Consider the following 17,528-nt stretch of genomic DNA (forward strand, 5'->3'; position numbering starts at 1 on the left):
TATCAGTGATGAGACACTGATAGGTCTGGATGAACCTAACAGTTACGCGGAAGCCATGGCAGGCCCTGAGTCAGCCAAGTGGAAAGAGGCAATGGACAGCGAGATACAGTCCATGTATGACAATCAAGTTTGGAACTTGGTTGAGAATGTACCAGGTCGTAAGACTGTAGGGTGCAAATGGATCTTCAAGAAGAAGACCGACATGGATGGTAATGTACACACTTATAAGGCACGACTGGTTGCAAAGGGTTTCTCACAAACTCCGGGAGTTGATTATGATGAGACCTTTTCTCCAGTGGCCAAGATTAAGTCTATTAGGGTTCTGTTAGCCATAGCCGCATTTCATGACTATGAAATATGGCAAATGGATGTCAAAACCGCTTTCCTTAATGGAAAGGTGGCTGAGGATGTTTACATGAGTCAGTCAGAGGGTTTTGTCAACACAGAGTACCCTAATAGAGTTTGTAAGCTTGAGAAATCCATTTATGGGTTAAAGCAAGCACCTCGCAGATGGGATCTTTGCTTTGATGAGAAAGTCAAGGAATTTGGCTTTTCTAGGAGTGAAGGTGAATCTTGTGTATATGTCAAGGCTAGTGGGAGTATAGTTAGCTTTTTGGTATTGTATGTGGATGACATACTACTCATAGGAAATGACATCCCAACTCTGCAGGAAGTTAAGTCCTGGCTTGGGAAGTGTTTCTCTATGAAGGACCTATGAGAAGTTGCCTATATTCTAGGGATACGGATCTTGAGAGACCGGAGTAAAAGACTAATTGGACTTAGTCAGAGTACTTACTTGGATAAGGTGTTGAAGAGATTCGGCATGCAGGACTCCAAGAAAGGAGAGTTACCCATCCAGAGTAATGCCAGATTGAGTAAGACACAAAGCCCTAGTACTGAGGCTGAGATAGCAGAAATGAGTCGAATACCTTATGCTTCGGCTGTAGGATCGATCATGTATGCTATGACGTGTACTCGACCTGATGTAGCCTTTGCTTTGAGCATGGTTAGCAGGTATCAGGGGAACCCTGGCAAGGCACACTGGACTGCAGTAAAGAATATCCTCAAGTACCTACGGAGGACTAAGGACTGGGTCCTTACCCTCGGTGGGAGTGAAGACTTGAGTGTTGTAGGGTATAGTGATGCTAGCTTTCAGATTGATAGGGATAATTTCCGCTCTCAGTCAGGCTGGGTCTTTACCTTAAATGTAGGAGCAATTTCTTGGAAGAGTTCCAAGCAAGAGATAGTGGCTGATTCAACTTGCGAATCAGAGTATATAGCAGCTAGCGAGCCAGCAAAGGAGGCGATATGGCTGAAGAACTTCATTGGAGACCTTGGAGTTGTACCAACTATTAAAGAGCCAATGGAAATTTTCTGTGATAGTGAAAGTGCAGTTGCCTTAGCCAAGGAACCAAGGGATCACGGGAGATCCAGACACATCGACAGAAAATACCATTTCATCAGACATCGAATAGAAGAAGGACTCCTCGTGGCAAAGAGGGTATCATCGGATGAGAATCCAGCAGATCCCCTCACGAAGGGACTGACTCGGGTTAAGCATCTCCAGCATGCTCGGAGCATAGGGCTGAAGGATGATATTAGATTTAGTAGTTAGATAACCTTGAAATTTGTAAAGTGTAATTGACATTAGATGATGAATAAAAGGTATTTTATTTATGAGTAAAGTGTTGCTATCTCTTGTCGATCGTTTACTATATTTCTTTTGCATGTTTTGACTTCCAGAATAATTATGATTGGTATATCATATTATTCGAACCTCCACAGTTGGTCATATGTCAGAAGTAGGTATGAATCAAGACTGTCATGATTGGTTGCAGAGGTCTAAGTTGTTGGACATGGCTACAACACTCATGAGTGCTCATAAGTTCTGAGCATTGGACTCAACCCACGCTCACTGGAATCAGTTCATGGAATTTATCTCGAGTGATCGTGAGACGTTAATATCATATAAGTCTTCAAACCTAGAGATATGATTTGTTACTTATGAGTTGGTTATGCATTGATTGTACGTTAACGCATTGGTAACTCGATGTTATAAAACGTGCTTTTGTGTATAATTCAATGAGTGGTAGAACAAACATATGAGTCAAAGTTTATCTGTTCCTTCTTGGATTAAAAGCTGATATCTGGGCCCCTCGACGATTTTGTTTTGACCTATGTATCGGGCCCGGTCAGAACTAAGTTGATGTGTTCAATTAAGTTCTTTGTCAAACAAATCGGAAATCGGGAAACAAACTGTTGGACAATAAGTAAGACATTGTTCCATGTATTTGTCCGGCTGATATCTAGAACAGAGGACTATATGATCACTTATCTTAAATGGCGTATCATCATCTTCTCAGTTCCGAGAAACCTTGAAAAGAGCTACGATTGCTGATCGGTTCCTGAAGTCATACTTGCAGTTATAGTTATTAGACTTATCCAAGTGGGAGACTGTTGGATAAGGTGTTTAAGTCCATAACTATTTCTGGTATGTACTTGACCCGACCCGGCATGGTCCATTTGGGTTGCATGGCATCATGCATTTGGATAGACTAAATGAGAGAAATAACACTTGTGGTTTATTAATATATTATAAGTTCTAATATATTAATAGTATTATTTAATTAGTATTGATCAAGAATTAATCTAGGATTAATTAAGTGATCAAAAGATGACTAATTAAATATATGGGTTGATCATGTAAATCATCCATAACTTGTATAGTGGGCTAAAAGGCTCCATGGATAATCAAGTTGGGTTAAACCCATTGAATGCTCCATGGAGGCTCCATGGGAGTTACAAACCCATGGGTCATGGAAATGAAGAGTCATGCCACATTAGGGTTTACATGGTGTAACCCTAGATGTGACACACTATATAAGCAACATGTTCTCCACCAAAATCGGTGACACTAAGAAACAAGAGGGCTAGAGCCGATTTTGCAAGTGTAAGATTCTCTCAAAGTTTACTCCTTTGCATTTGGTGTTGTGTGAAGCATTTGAGGCATCACACTTGGGGTGCTAGGCTCACAAGGTTTCAAGGATCATAATCAACAACAAGGTAAGTTATTCTATCTTTCATTCAAGTTAAAAATGTTCCCCATGTATGCTAGATAGGAATATAACCTTGGAATTCAACTTTGCATGATTATTAGACAAACATAGATCCAAGGTTATTAGGGTTGCATGTACACTTAGGAAGTGTTAGAATGCTCAAAACCCATCAAGTATCAGATCTAATTTGCTTTCAGTGCAATCAGAGGGGACACAAGCGGTCCCAGTGCCCAAGTTTAGAAGCAGTTGGGCAGCTGGCAGCACCCACCCCTGCTACATTGAGGATTACCAACGGTCGCCTGGGCCGGGCGGATGCGCCTGTGGCGAAGAGTAGAGCCTTCCATTTGACAGCAGAGGAGGCACGAGCAGCTCCCGCCCTGGTGACGGGTATGTATCTTCTCCTTATCTCTTTATTTGTATTAATTATTGCTTATGTTAATGTGTTTGTTATAGGATCGTTCTTAGTGAACGGTATATCAGCCTTGGTACTGTTTGATTCGGGTGCCACCCGATATTTTGTGTCGCTCGTGCTCAGCAAGCGATTCACAGGGGCTCCTGGAGAGCTAGATTGCCCACTTGATGTGGATATAGCAGACGATAGGACCTTCAGGGTTGCGAGAGTTCACCGAGGATGTACGCTACAGTTATTTGATGAGCAGCGTACTGCGGATCTAGTCCCTATTCCCCTGGGAAGGAATAAGGTTATAGTGGGTATGGATTCGTTGGTCCCCAATGGGGCAGTGATCGACTGCGAGCAGCAGCTAGCAAGGGTTCGGACTCCTAGTGGGGGAGGGTTAGTGATTCAGGGCGAGTCAGGATTATGCACTCGTCGAATTGATGGCTCTGGTTGCAGAATTTCGAGTTTTTGGCCAGAATTGGATTAGGATCATTACCACAAACTGTTTTTTGAAACATAAAATTTGTTTTCTTGATATGGTAGTGATCATGCTCATCCAATTAAAAGATAAATGTCAAAATTTCAAGATTTGTATTAGTTTATATGATTAGGCTAATTTCTTGCAAATTTTTTATATGAATTATCTTGACTTATGAGTTTAACTAGATCATAGATAAATTATTGGATAATTTTTGTCAGTTAAAATGTTGATCTAAATGCCTTTAATGAATTCCATAACTTGCCCTCAAGTGATGGAAAATGAAAAGTCTCACTTTTAAAAGTCATTAAACTCATAAGTTATGGAAATAAAAAGTTTTGAAGAGTTTCAAAACTTGCCCTCAAGTTTTGGAATTTGTAAAGTCACACTTATGAATACTTTAATTCCAAACCCTAGAATTTTAAAAGTTTAAAATTCAACTCTTATACTATTATAATATTAAAAGTTTAATAATTATATATATATATGTATAAGACAAGTCAGTCTTACCGTTAGTAGGCCTCATTCACGAAGCCGGTCTATAAGGGGGTATAAGGTTACTGCCTATAAAATGGTGGTTTAATGGGTGTCCACTCTCACCCACCGCTTCCTTGACTGGTGGAGGGTCGTTATCCGAACAGGTAGGATAGGACATTAATTCTCGGTAAAAGTATAATGATAATTAAAAAGTAACTAAACTTTTATTAAATTCCCAATCTTAGTTACTTTAGGAAAAATGTGAATTTGATGCTAATCCATGAAATTGCACTTTGCACCTTGCCAAGTCGTTAGTGGAGCGTGTGTGGTTAACCGGCACGCTAACATGGACCAGTAAGGGTGGCAAAGGGTGGCTTGATGTTTATCATAGATCAATGGAGCGTGTGTGGTTAACCGGCACATTGATTAGGTGATATATGACATTAAGAGTACCAAGCACATTTTCATGGTTATTCACACCTTGTTTGTGATCCTCGACATCCCTGTCACATACTTGAAGGACATAAACGAGATTTAAACATGTTATTGAAAAGTTTAATGAATCTCAAAAGAATCTAGGAATTTCAATCCAATTAAAACTTAATAATCAATTTCGTTTTTCATGGTGGAAATTGGTAAATCGTCATTTACCTACCTTAAAATATTTTGCAATTGGATTACGGCATCCCTCTTCCAAATTGTAAAATATTGTGTTGCGTCCTAGCCTTAATATTTCATTTGGGTGTTATATTAAGGACTCTTATCTAATCTAAACTTTGTCTTTCTTTTTCAGATGTCTTCCAACAATGCTTTTGGCTCAAACCATACTGGCTCTTTCTCCCTAATGAACTTGTGTGGGAGAGTTATCTTTGATGGTTCCAACTTCATTGATTGGATCAAGAACATCAGGATGGTTACTCGTTATGAGGACAAGGAATATGTCCTCGACAAAGAGCATAAGGAAATTGATGAGTCGTCTGCTACTCCTGAGGAGATCGCTGAGTTTAGGACTCATGAGAAGGATGGCACCAAGGTGCCTTGTATCATGTTGGCCACTGTGACAGTCGAACTCCAAAAGTCCTATGAGGACTTCTACCCTTTTGAGATGCACCAAGACTTGATGTAAAGATACCATCAAAGTGCTCGTCAATAGAGGTATGAAATCATCGCCTCCATGATAACAACAAAGATGAAGGATGGAGAACCCATCACGGCCCACTTGCAGAAAATGCAAAGGTTTGTGGACTGCTTGCTGAAGTTGAATGTGAACTTCGATGAAGAGTTGGCCATAGATATCATTCTATACTCTTTACCTCCATGTTATGATCAGTTCCGTATGACCTATCATATGAACAAGGAGGAGGTCACTCTTAGCAAGCTTCAAGGCCTTTTGAGGACTGCTGAAAGTAGTCTCAAAGGTAAATCTATTGTTTCTACTCCTACTGCTAGTGCCCCTGTCTTGGAAATTGGACATGGGAAAGGGAAGAAGAGGAAGGCTCCCTCCAAGAGCTGCAAGGGAAAGTCTCTTGACGGATCCTCTTCCAGTGGGACCAAAGCTGGTTCGGCTAATCCCTCTACCAACCCGAAAGAAGCAGAGTGTTTCTACTGTCATGATAAAGGGCACTGGAAGCAAAGATGCCCCAAATACTTGCAGGATGTCAAGGATGGGAAAGTAAAACCCACCCATGCAGGTATTTATACTATTCTATCTAATAACTCATCACATTCTTGTTCTTGGGTCCTTGATACAGGTTGTGGAATTCAAATTTATTCTGCTTTGCAGGGACTAAAAAGAAGTAAGGATGTGGAGCACGGGAAGATGAACTTGATCATGGGGAATAGGAAAATGTCGCCTGTCACCAAGATTAGAGTTTTTTCTTTATTGCTTAGTAGTGGGTTGGAATTAGAATTGAATAATTGTTGCTACTCGTCTGATATGGCGAGAAATGCTATTTCCTTTCATGGTTTGTACAAACAAGGTTTTAGTTTTTCATTTGATAATGAAATTAGTGCTATCAATGCTTTTTATAATGGTGTTTTTATTTTAAAACATTGCCTTGTAATGGTGTATATGAAATTGTGCTGGTTGTAGACAACTTAGGAAATAATGTGTTGCACACTGATTCTTCCAATAGTTTAGATAAGGCATGCTTGTGGCATTGTCGTGTTGGACATGTCAACAAGAAGCGCATAGGCCAACTCCAAAAGGCTGGAGTCTTGGAGTCATTCGACTTAAGGTTGGACGACACTTTCGAATCTTGTTTACTTGGAAAGATGACCAAGTCACCCTTCACTGGTACTTGTGAAAGGGATGAAGGTTTGTTGGATCTCATACACACCGATGTATGTGGACCTTTCAGAACTGCCACAAGGGATGCTAACCGCTTCTATGTGACTTTTACTGATGATTACAACAGATATGGCTATATCTATTTAATCAAGCATAAGTCAGAAACCTTTGAAAAATTCAAAGAATTTAAACAATAAGTGGAAAATCAGCTAGGCAGGAAGATAAAGATGCTCCGATCTGATCGGGGTGGTGAGTATCTTAGTATCGAGGTCCTATACTATCTTAAGGAATGTGGCATTGTTTCACAATTGACGCCACCTAGAACACCACAGCTTAATGGTGTGGCTGAGAGGCGCAATCAAACCTTGTTGGACAAGGTTCGTTCCATGATAAGTCAAGCTTCCATACTTATCTCATTATGGAGGTATGCCTTAGAGACTGCGGCCCATATCCTTAATCTAGTCCCAACTAAGAAGGTTGCCAAAACACCTCACGAGATGTGGACAGGGAAGGTTCCCTCGTTAGCACATATCAAAGTTTAGGGTTGCGAAGCTTTCGTGAGACGCGAGACTCACGACAAGCTCGAACTCGTAGTGAGCGATGTATTTTCATCGGCTACCCACAGAAATCCTTTGCATATCTCTTCTATAGACCGAGTGACAATGTTGTATTCATTGCGAGGAGAGGAGTCTTTCGCGAGACAGAACTCATAGGCCAAGGGGAAAGTGGAAGGCAAATTGACCTTGAAGAGCTTCACGAGTCACGCGGTGAAGGAACCTCAAACACTAGCGATCAACCTGAGGAGGAAACTCATGTTGAACCGGTTGACAAGTCCGTACCTCTGAGGTGCTCTAGTAGAGTTAGTGTTCCACCTGTGCTATATGGTTTCCATATAACATCTGAGGGTGATACATTTATTAGTGATAGCACACTAGTAAATTTGGATAAACCTAACAATTACAAGGAAGCCATGGCAGGCCCCGAGTCTGCAAAGTGGAAAGAGGCTATGGACAACGAGATTCAGTCCATGTATGACAATCAAGTTTGGAACATGCTTGACAATGTACTGGGTCGTAAGACAGTCGGTTTCAAATGGATCTTCAAGAAGAAGACCGACATGGATGGGAAAGTACACACATATAAGGCGCGACTGGTTGCGAAGGGCTTTACTCAAACTCATGGAGTTGACTATGATGAGACCTTCTCACCAGTAGCGAAGATTAAATCTATTAAGGTTATGTTAGCCATAGCTGCATTTCATGACTATGAAATATGGCAATTGGATGTCAAAACCGCTTCCTTAATGGGAAGTTGGCTGAAGATGTTTACATCAATTAGCCAGAGGGTTTTGTCAATGCAAAGTACCCTAATAGAGTATGTAATCTTGAGAAATCCATTTATGGATTGAAACAAGCATCTTCCAGATGGAATCTTTGTTTTGATGAGAAAGTCAAAGAGTTTGGATTATCGAGAAGCGAGGATGAGTCTTGTGTGTATGTCAAGGCTAGTGGGAGTATAGTTAGCTTTTTGGTGTTATATTTGGATGACATACTACTCATAGGAAATGACATTCCAACCTTGCAGGAGGTTAAGTCCTGGCTTGGGAAGTGTTTTGCTATGAAGGACCTTGGAGAAGCTGCTTACATCCTAGGGATAAGGATTTCGAGAGACAGGAGTAAAAGACTAATTGGACTTAGTCAAAGTACCTACTTGGACAAGGTGTTGAAACGGTTCAACATGGAGAATTCCAAGAAAGGTGACTTACCCATCCAAGGCAATACCAAACTGAGTAAGAATCAGAGTCCGAGTACAGATGCTGAGATAGTTGAGATGAGTCGAGTACCATATGCTTCCGCAGTTGGCTCGATCATGTATGCTATGACTTGTACTCGCCCTGATGTGGCCTTCGCTTTGAGCATGGTCAGCAGATATCTATGGAATCATGGTAAAGCTCACTGGACAGTGGTAAATAATATTATTAAGTACCTACGCAGGACTAAGGACTGGGTCCTTACACTTGGTGGGAGTGATGACTTAAGAGTCACAGGGTATAGTGACGCCAGCTTTCAGACCGACAGAGATAATTTCCACTCTCAGTTAGGCTGGGTTTTTACCCTGAATGGAGGAGCAATAACTTGGAAAAGTTCCAAACAGGAGACTGTAGCTGATTCAACGTGCGAATCAGAGTACATAGCAGCAAACGAAGCGTCGAAGGAGGCAATACAGCTGAAGAACTTCATTGGAGACCTTGGAGTTGTACCAGCTATAAAGGAGCCTATGGAGATTTTCTGTGACAAAGAGGGCGCGGTTGCCTTAACCAAGGAACCAAGGGATCATGGCAGATCCGGGCACATCGACAGGAAATATCACTTCATAAGACATCGGGTGGAAGAAGGACTCCTCGTGGTAAAGAGGATATCATCAGATGAGAACCCAGCAGATCCCCTCATGAAGGGACTGAGTAGGGTTAAGCATTTGCAGCATGGGAGGAGCATTGGGCTGAAGGATGATATTAGTTTTAATAATTAGATAGCTATTTTGAAACTTGTAATAGATAAAATGTAATTAACATTTGATGATTAAATAAAAGGTGGTTTATTTATGAGTAAAGTTACTATCTTGTGTCAATTATTTACTATATTTTCATTTTGCATGTTTTGACTTCTAGAATAATTATATTATTCAAACTATCTACAGTCGATCATACTTTGGAAGTAGGTATTGAGGCAAGAATGTCATGAATTTGGCTTGTAGATTGTCTGAAGTGTTTTATACATAGCATGAGATTGCTACAACATTCATGAGTGCTCATAAGGTCTAAGTATTGGATTAAACCCACGCTCACTTGAATCACTTCATGGAATTTATCACGAGTGATCGTGAGACGATAATATCATAGAAGTCTTCAAATCAAGATATATGAGTTGTTGACTATGAGTTGGTTGTACATTGATAGTGCGAAAACGCATCAGTAACTTGATGTTATAAAACGCACTGTTGTGTATGATTTAACGAATAGTTAGTACAAGCATATAATATCGAAGTTTATCTGTTCCTTTTCATTCTTGGAGGATTAAAAGTGATATCTTGGGCCCCTCGATGATTTTTTTTGACTTATGTGTCGGGCCCTGTCGGGACTACATTGATGTGTTCAATTAAGTTCTCAGTCAAACAAATCGGAAATCGAGAAACAAATTGATGGACAATAAGTATGACATTGTTCCATGTATTTGTCCGGCCGATATCTTCAATAATAGAGGATTATATGATCCCTTATCTAAAGGACGAGTCACTGACTAGGCCAGAGTTCGACAGCGGCTTTTAAGAGCTACAATTGCTAGTCGGTTGTTTAAGTCGTACTTGCAGTTATAGTTATTAGACTTATCCAAGTAGGAGACTGTTGGATTAGGTATCTAAGCCCATAACTATAATTGGTATGTACATGATCCGAGAGTAGCATGGTCCTTTTGGGTTGCCTTCACCAATGCAATTTGATAGGATGGACTTTTGAGAATAAGGTTATTTGTGATTTGTTAATATATTACAAGTATGATATATTAATATGAAATCATATTATTTAATTAGTATTGATCAAGAATTAATTTGGAATTAATTTAGTGATCAAAAGAGACTAATTAAATATATGGGGACTGATTTGGTAAATCAATGATTCTTATAGTGTGGGCCAATGATCCATGGTTATTTAGGATGGGCTAAACCAACATGGATAGTCCATGGAGGTTTAACCCATGGAGCCTAAGTAATATGAAAAGTCATGGCACATTAGGGTTTGCATGGATGTAACCCTAGAACTTGTCACACTATAAAAGGAACTCCCTAGAGCTAAAATCGGTTGCCACATACATTCTTGGAGAGTGTAAACCGATTTTGTGCTAAGCAACTTATTCTCTCAAGTCTCCTTTTGTACTTGGTGTTTGTGACACATTAGAGGCATCACATTTGAGGTGCTAAAGCTTTTGAAGGCCAAGAACTACAATTCCTATTAAGAGGTAAGTTATCTAACTAGTTATATTGTTCAATTGTCAAATTGTATACTAGTTAGGATGTGTGCTTTGGAAAAACAATTTTCATGTATAATTAGAGAAAATATAGATCCAAAGCATCTAGGGTTGCGTGTGCACCATAAGGTTGTTAGAGTGCTCAAAACCCTTCAGTATCGGGATCTTCTCCCTGATTACTGGTGGCCCTGCATGAAGCGGGATGTAGCATGGTATGTAGATTTGTGCTTCACCTGCAGGAAGGTCAAGGTCGAGCACCAGAGACCACACGGAAAGATGTAGCCTCTAGACATTCCCGTGTGGAAATGGGAAGATATCACCATGGATTTCATCACCAAGATTCCCAAGACCACACGTGGAGTAGATTCGATATGGGTCATATTTGATCGGTTGACCAAGAGTGCTCATTTTATCCCGATCCAGGAGAGTATATCGGCTGAGAAGCTGGACGAGATCTACGTGCGTGAGATAGTGGCACGACATGGAGTGCCTGTCTCGGTGGTGTCAGACCGAGATGTCTATTTCACTTCCAGGTTTTGGAAGCAGTTTCACGAGGAGATGGGTACTCGTCTCCACTTAAGCACCGCTTTCCACCCTCAGACGGATGGACAGAGCGAGAGGACGATTCAGACTCTCGAGGACGTGCTGTGTGCATGTGTTTTGGATTTCGGTGGCAATTGGGATATGTATCTTCCGTTAGCGAAATTTTCGTATAACAACAGTTACCACGCTAGCATAAACCAACCTCCCTTTGAGATGCTCTATAGGAGGAAATGTAGGACCCCAATCTGTTGGGGCGAGGTCGGTCAGAGAGTCATGGGGAGTACTGAAGTAGTACTCAAGACTACTGAGAGAATCCAGCAGGTCCGGAGCAGGCTCCAGACTGCTCAGAGTCGGAAAAAGAGCTAAGCTGACAAGCGGCGTTCAGACTTAGAGTTTCAGGTGGGCGACATGGTCCTCCTAAAGGTGTCACCTTGGAAAGGTGTCATCCGGTTCAGGAAGCGGGTCAAACTGGGCCCCATATACATCGGTCCGTTGAGGGTGTTGGCTCGGGTGGGCCGGGTTGCTTACCGTTTGGATCTTCCAGCAGAGCTCAGCCAGATCCATAGCACTTTCCATGTTTCTCAGTTACAGAAGTGCTTAGTGGATGACTCGGCGGTTGTGACCTTAGAGGACATTCAGGTTGATGACAGCCTGAATTACATCGAGAGACCGGTAGCTATTCTCGATAAGAAGACGAATGAGCTAAGGAACAAGAGGGCTGAGTTGGTGAAGGTACAGTGGCAGCACCACAAGTGCTCGGAATTGACTTGGGAGTTTGAGGAGCAGATGAGGGAGCATTACCCAGAGTTATTTCCAGACGCAACGGACTTTGATAACAAAGTCTGATTCAAGTGGGGGAGATTCGTAACACCCAGTCCAGGTATTATTTACATTTTAGTCCCTTACATATTGAATTACTGCTTTTGGACCTTATTATTATGAAATTTGGAGGAAGGAGGGACCATTTCGGCCAAACTTGGATTTTAGAGGCGGAGCCCGAACGCGGGGCGTTCCCCCGAGGAACGCGCTGCGTTCCCGCGCTGAATGCAAACCCTAACTTTTAGGGTTTGGGACCTATATAAACAACATTATGACTCAAACCCTGGCCTCCTTACCAACCTCTCAACCTCAGAAAACCCTAGATAGCCTCCTTTTCTCATTCTTGTGTGTGTGTGGCCTTGTGAAGCTTGTTTTGGAGCGTAGAAGCTTGGAAGAAGGAAGGAGAAGCTAGTGAAGAAGAACTTGAGTATCTTGAGCTCTTAGATCCATGATAGCATCATCATTTGGGACTCTTTGAAGGTATAAAGTTCACAACTTTCCTCAATTATGCTTAGATCTAGTGTGATGATGTTTTTAGACCTTTTTAGTCCCAAGAATGGATATTTATGACTCAAACTCGTTTATAGGCCTAGGGTTGCCACCCTTGATGCTAATGGTGTCCCTACATCAGTAAAGTTTCGATCTTTGAGGTCTTAATAGGTTCATGCAAGAATTAGGACCACATTTATTGAAGTTGGTTGCTATTCCTTGAGATTTGGAATTAAGGGGGGCATGCAAAGTCACCAAGTCCATGACTTTATGATTCTAGAGGTCCTAGATATCTTGGATTTGTGTTTGGATAGCATGGCTTAAGCATTAAGTGCTTAATGGACCGTTTTTGAAAACTGGATGCGAACGCCCTGCATAGGTCTTGGGAACGCGCTGCGTTCCCACTGGAGCTCGCGATCTGAACCAAGGAGGAACGCTCAGCGTTCCACAAGGGAACGCCCTGTGTTCGTTGCGACAGTGGGCCTTTTTGGGCCATTTCCTTAGACTAGTTGATTATGGGCCTTAGTGGATTATTCTTTTGGGCTAATAATGGATTTTATTGCATATTGGACTTGAGGGAAGGCCAATTTGAGAAGTTGGGCCCAATTTAGAAAATCCGGCCATAAGTGGGCCATTAGTGGGCTTGGTGAGAATATATGGATTTGAGCCTTCATGTTATAGGATTTGGGCTTAGGTCATGGAAGCATTTAGATCAGGGGTAAAATGGTTATTTTACCCTAAGAAGTATTGTTTGGATTTTGTCTAAGTGTTATTTGGTAATGATAGCTCGGGGAGTCGTGGGAGCAGCCGATAGAGATTCCTTACCGAGAGATTCAGCAGCCACCTTTGTGAGGTGAGTCCTCTTCCAGTGGGAACGGGTCTAAGGCACCAAGGTCGGCCCGTTTACATATGCTAGCGATGTCGGGGTTAGCCCGATATATTTTATATGCTTCTGGACTTGGGTCCGATGTCAGGGCAAGCCCGAAGAATGTTTGTATGCTTGATGTCTTCGTGATTCTTGCATGTGTTCGTTTATATGTTCCGGACTTCGGTCCGATGCCGGGGCACGCCCGAGGAATGTTTAACTTATATGTTATGTGTTATGTGTTCCGGGCTTCGGTCCAATGTCGGGGAAAGCCCGAGGAATGTTTATATGTTTATGTTTTGTGTTTATGTTATTTGCTTGTTCATATGATATATGTATACCGTGCTTCGGTCCGATGTCGGGTGGGGTCCGATGCCGGGCGGGGCTCGATGCCAGACGTCGGTCCGATGTCGAGCGGGGCCTGATGTAGCGGGCAAGGCGCAATGTATGTTATTATCTGATTATGTGTATGGTATGTGGTAGTTTGGGAAGACTCACTAAGCTTCGTGCTTACAATTTTCTGTTTTGGTATCAGGTACTTCCGCTAGTAAGGGGAAGAGCTCGGGATGACTGCATGGCACACACCACAATTTTTAGCCTGGGATGATTCACTCTGATGTTTTGACATATGGTTTTGATACATTGACGGTTGTTATTATATTCTCGAGATACATGATTTATGACTTTTTATATGATTGATGATACTTATGGTTTTATTAATGATTTTTAAAAACGAATTTTTTGAGTTGTATTTTTGGGATGTTTCAGATTAGTGGTGCAACTCCAAAACTTTTTGAACTAAGGTTTCAATTTTTGACAAACCACAGGGACCAAATTTCCAATTTTGTCATATATATATATATATATATATATATATATATATATATATATATATATATATATATATATATATATATATATATATATATATATATATATATATATATATACATGTTACAAAGGAGCCCTTTACTATACAACGAGTATAAAAACTATAAAAACTACAAAAACTACCTAATATTCTTACAGGTTCGACAAAACCCGGTCTTAATCCGGTTCTAACGGCTATATTCTCAAACTGGTACAAAATGATAAACCTGTTTTCATATCATATCGGTTCTAGTTTTTAATCCGGTTTCGGTTCGTCATCTGGTTTTTTTGCCTACCTCTAAATCCACTAACGTATTCAATGGATTTATAAAACCCCAACGTCTGCTATTTAATGATAGAGTTTTTACTTTCACGTTAGTGATTAGTTGTTGCCCTCTTTTTACCATTTTCCGAGTTTGTGTTTTTAGTGTTTTCTTTTCCTTCATATATTTATATCAGTTGCTCGCTGGTTTTTTTCATTTTAATAAAATTATTTTCTTGAAAATTAATACTTTCTACAAAGATCGCTGATACGAGTCCACAAGATGGTAACAAGAGCCCAAATCTCATTAGTCCAATGATGGACAACCCAAGGCCTTGAAGAATGATCTGCACGTCTGCGAGGCTCTTGGACTAACTGTTGGAACATGTGATTAATGTAGCAGAAAGAATCAATATTTGACTAAGTCTTCTTCTTAAAATTAGAAGTAGTGCATGATAGAAGTAGCCAATTGTTTATTTTGCATAAGGTCCAACTCTTTCCTTGATTTTAGCTAAAGTCTTCATATATATATATATATATATATATATATATATATATATATATATATATATATATATATATATATATATATATATATATATATCACAGTTGTAATCAACATTATTGGCATGAATGACTATTAAGAAAATTGGTCCAGCTCTTGTCTCTTCTTAATTTGTCTTTGGGAGATTACCAATCTCGAATTTGGCTGTAACATTTGGTGCTTTCATTTCCCCCTCCTCAACATGTTCTAACAGCCTAAATTTTTCAAACCTTTTCAAATGTTATGGTTATAAAAACATCCGGTATTAACCCACACTTAATAAAACCGGTCCCACAAAAACATTTACAATTAAAACTTTAGGTGTTACCATTAAGCGTTTTACAAACCAATGCAAGCAAATACGAGTACATGAATACAATTAATAAGGAACTTAACAAGTTCCACTCATTTCTCTGTCTTTTAACTTCTCACTTCTATCTATCATCTTTCTCCTTGAATATAGCATAGGATACATGGCATTAAAAAGTGATACATATGACAATAATGTTTCGTTAGTTACGTGGATTTGGGACACAAAACATTTCAATAATTTACATGAAGAATTATTTCATTCATAACATAACATAGTTTTAAACCATAACACATTTTCAAGAATTTTCATGGAAAACTCTTTTCATATACATCATAAATAAAATTTCATATTTTATCATTTCATATCTCAACATTTCATTCAAAAATGAATATTTCCACATTTTTTCCTCATTTATCATTAAGGGCTAATTTTGATATTAAACCATTGCCATTTTATACTTAGGGTACCCCCAAGTCTAGACCAAGGTGGAAAGAAAAAATCAAACCACCAAGGCATCATGCTAATCAGTACATCTACTTCGCGAAGGGGAGGCACCACACAAGTAGATTCCTGTAGATCACGTTATGGGGACATCATGGCTCGGGCAAAATATTATTGTCATTGCTTTCAAATTCTCGTCATTTCTTTTCGTTTCTTCTCATTACTTTTCATGTTTTACACATTTCGTACGTTAGTATCAAGATACTCATTTCAAAATTAAAACATTTGTACTTCAAACATTTCAAAAGTAAAACATTTATACTTCAAACATTTCAAACACGTTATCAAAACATTTGTTATTTTAAAACATTATTTGCTTTCAATACATTCTTACTTTCAATAAATTCTTTCAAAACATTCCTATCAAAACTATTTAACACATTCATTTCAAAACGTTTCATATATCAAAGCATTGGTTTTTCATTATCATAAAATCATTTTTCCATGTACCCCAAAGTGGGAAAAATGTCAACATGTATTGTGACACTTGTTTTGCTAGAGTAAACCATAATTTATGATTAAGTAATAGTGTAAAATATAGTATGTGAATATGTAAAAATGGGTAACTTTATAATAGAAATGTTTAAGGCAAAAAGGGTATTTTGATCATTTATAGTAAACTATAACTTTGAGTAAAAACTTATGTGTATGATAGATGGATTATGCAATTCTGAAGTACAAATAAGCTCTTAATGAAAGGACTGAATGAAATAAGAATGTAAAACGATGGGTAAGGGTAAAACAGGAAAAAAAATCCTGTAAAATAGTGATTTTCCAATTCCTACGACGTGGCGAGGGAAGTGTCACGACATGTTTCAAAGAGGTAAAAGGGTTGACGTAAATGAACAGTAAGGGCAGTGTACTTTTCGAACTCCAGATCATGTAGATAGTTGGACCATGTTGTGGGAAAGTAGAATGTTATATTCTTTTATGACAAAAAATTTTAGAGACAGAGTAGACGTGTCACAAATAAAAGGAAAACGACAACGTGGTTAACTAATTATCCCACAACGTGGCGATAATGATTGACGAAAAATATGATTAGATGAACGGGGGTTCTTTTATCCTTCATTTTTCTTATGTTAGTTCCAGAGCTGTGAAAAACAAAAAGAGGGGTGATTTTGGGTATATCCTAACAGAAGAACAAGAAGAGATTAAGATAGGATTATAAAGGTATCATTTATTATTTCTATAATCAAAATAAGTTCTATGTGTTAATCAATCTATGATTTAGGGCAGAAACGAGTTTGGGGTTTTGAAACCCTAGTTGTGTTATAAGATTTTTGTAGTGAAATTATTATGTGTAAGTGTCATAGATAATAACATGATTCTAAGTGTATGGAGTAATGATAAGAATCAATTTTGTGAATTTGGGAATGAATTGTTATGAACCCTAAAACTTTAAATTGATGATTTTGATTAATTGAGTTTATAATATGTTTAATATGAATACGTAGAGGATTAATATGAGGTATATGAATTGAATTGAGTAATTGAAACTTGTTTTACACATAATTGATCATTATGGAGTTATATCTGGTGTTATTGATTTGAATAAGTCATAACACTTAAGAATCATACATTTGATTAGGTTTTGGTGAAGTA

This window comes from Lactuca virosa, chromosome 7, assembly GCF_052849685.1.
Source record: "Lactuca virosa cultivar CGN04683 chromosome 7, Lactuca_virosa_CGN04683_v6, whole genome shotgun sequence".
Taxonomy (NCBI): Eukaryota; Viridiplantae; Streptophyta; class Magnoliopsida; order Asterales; family Asteraceae; genus Lactuca; species Lactuca virosa.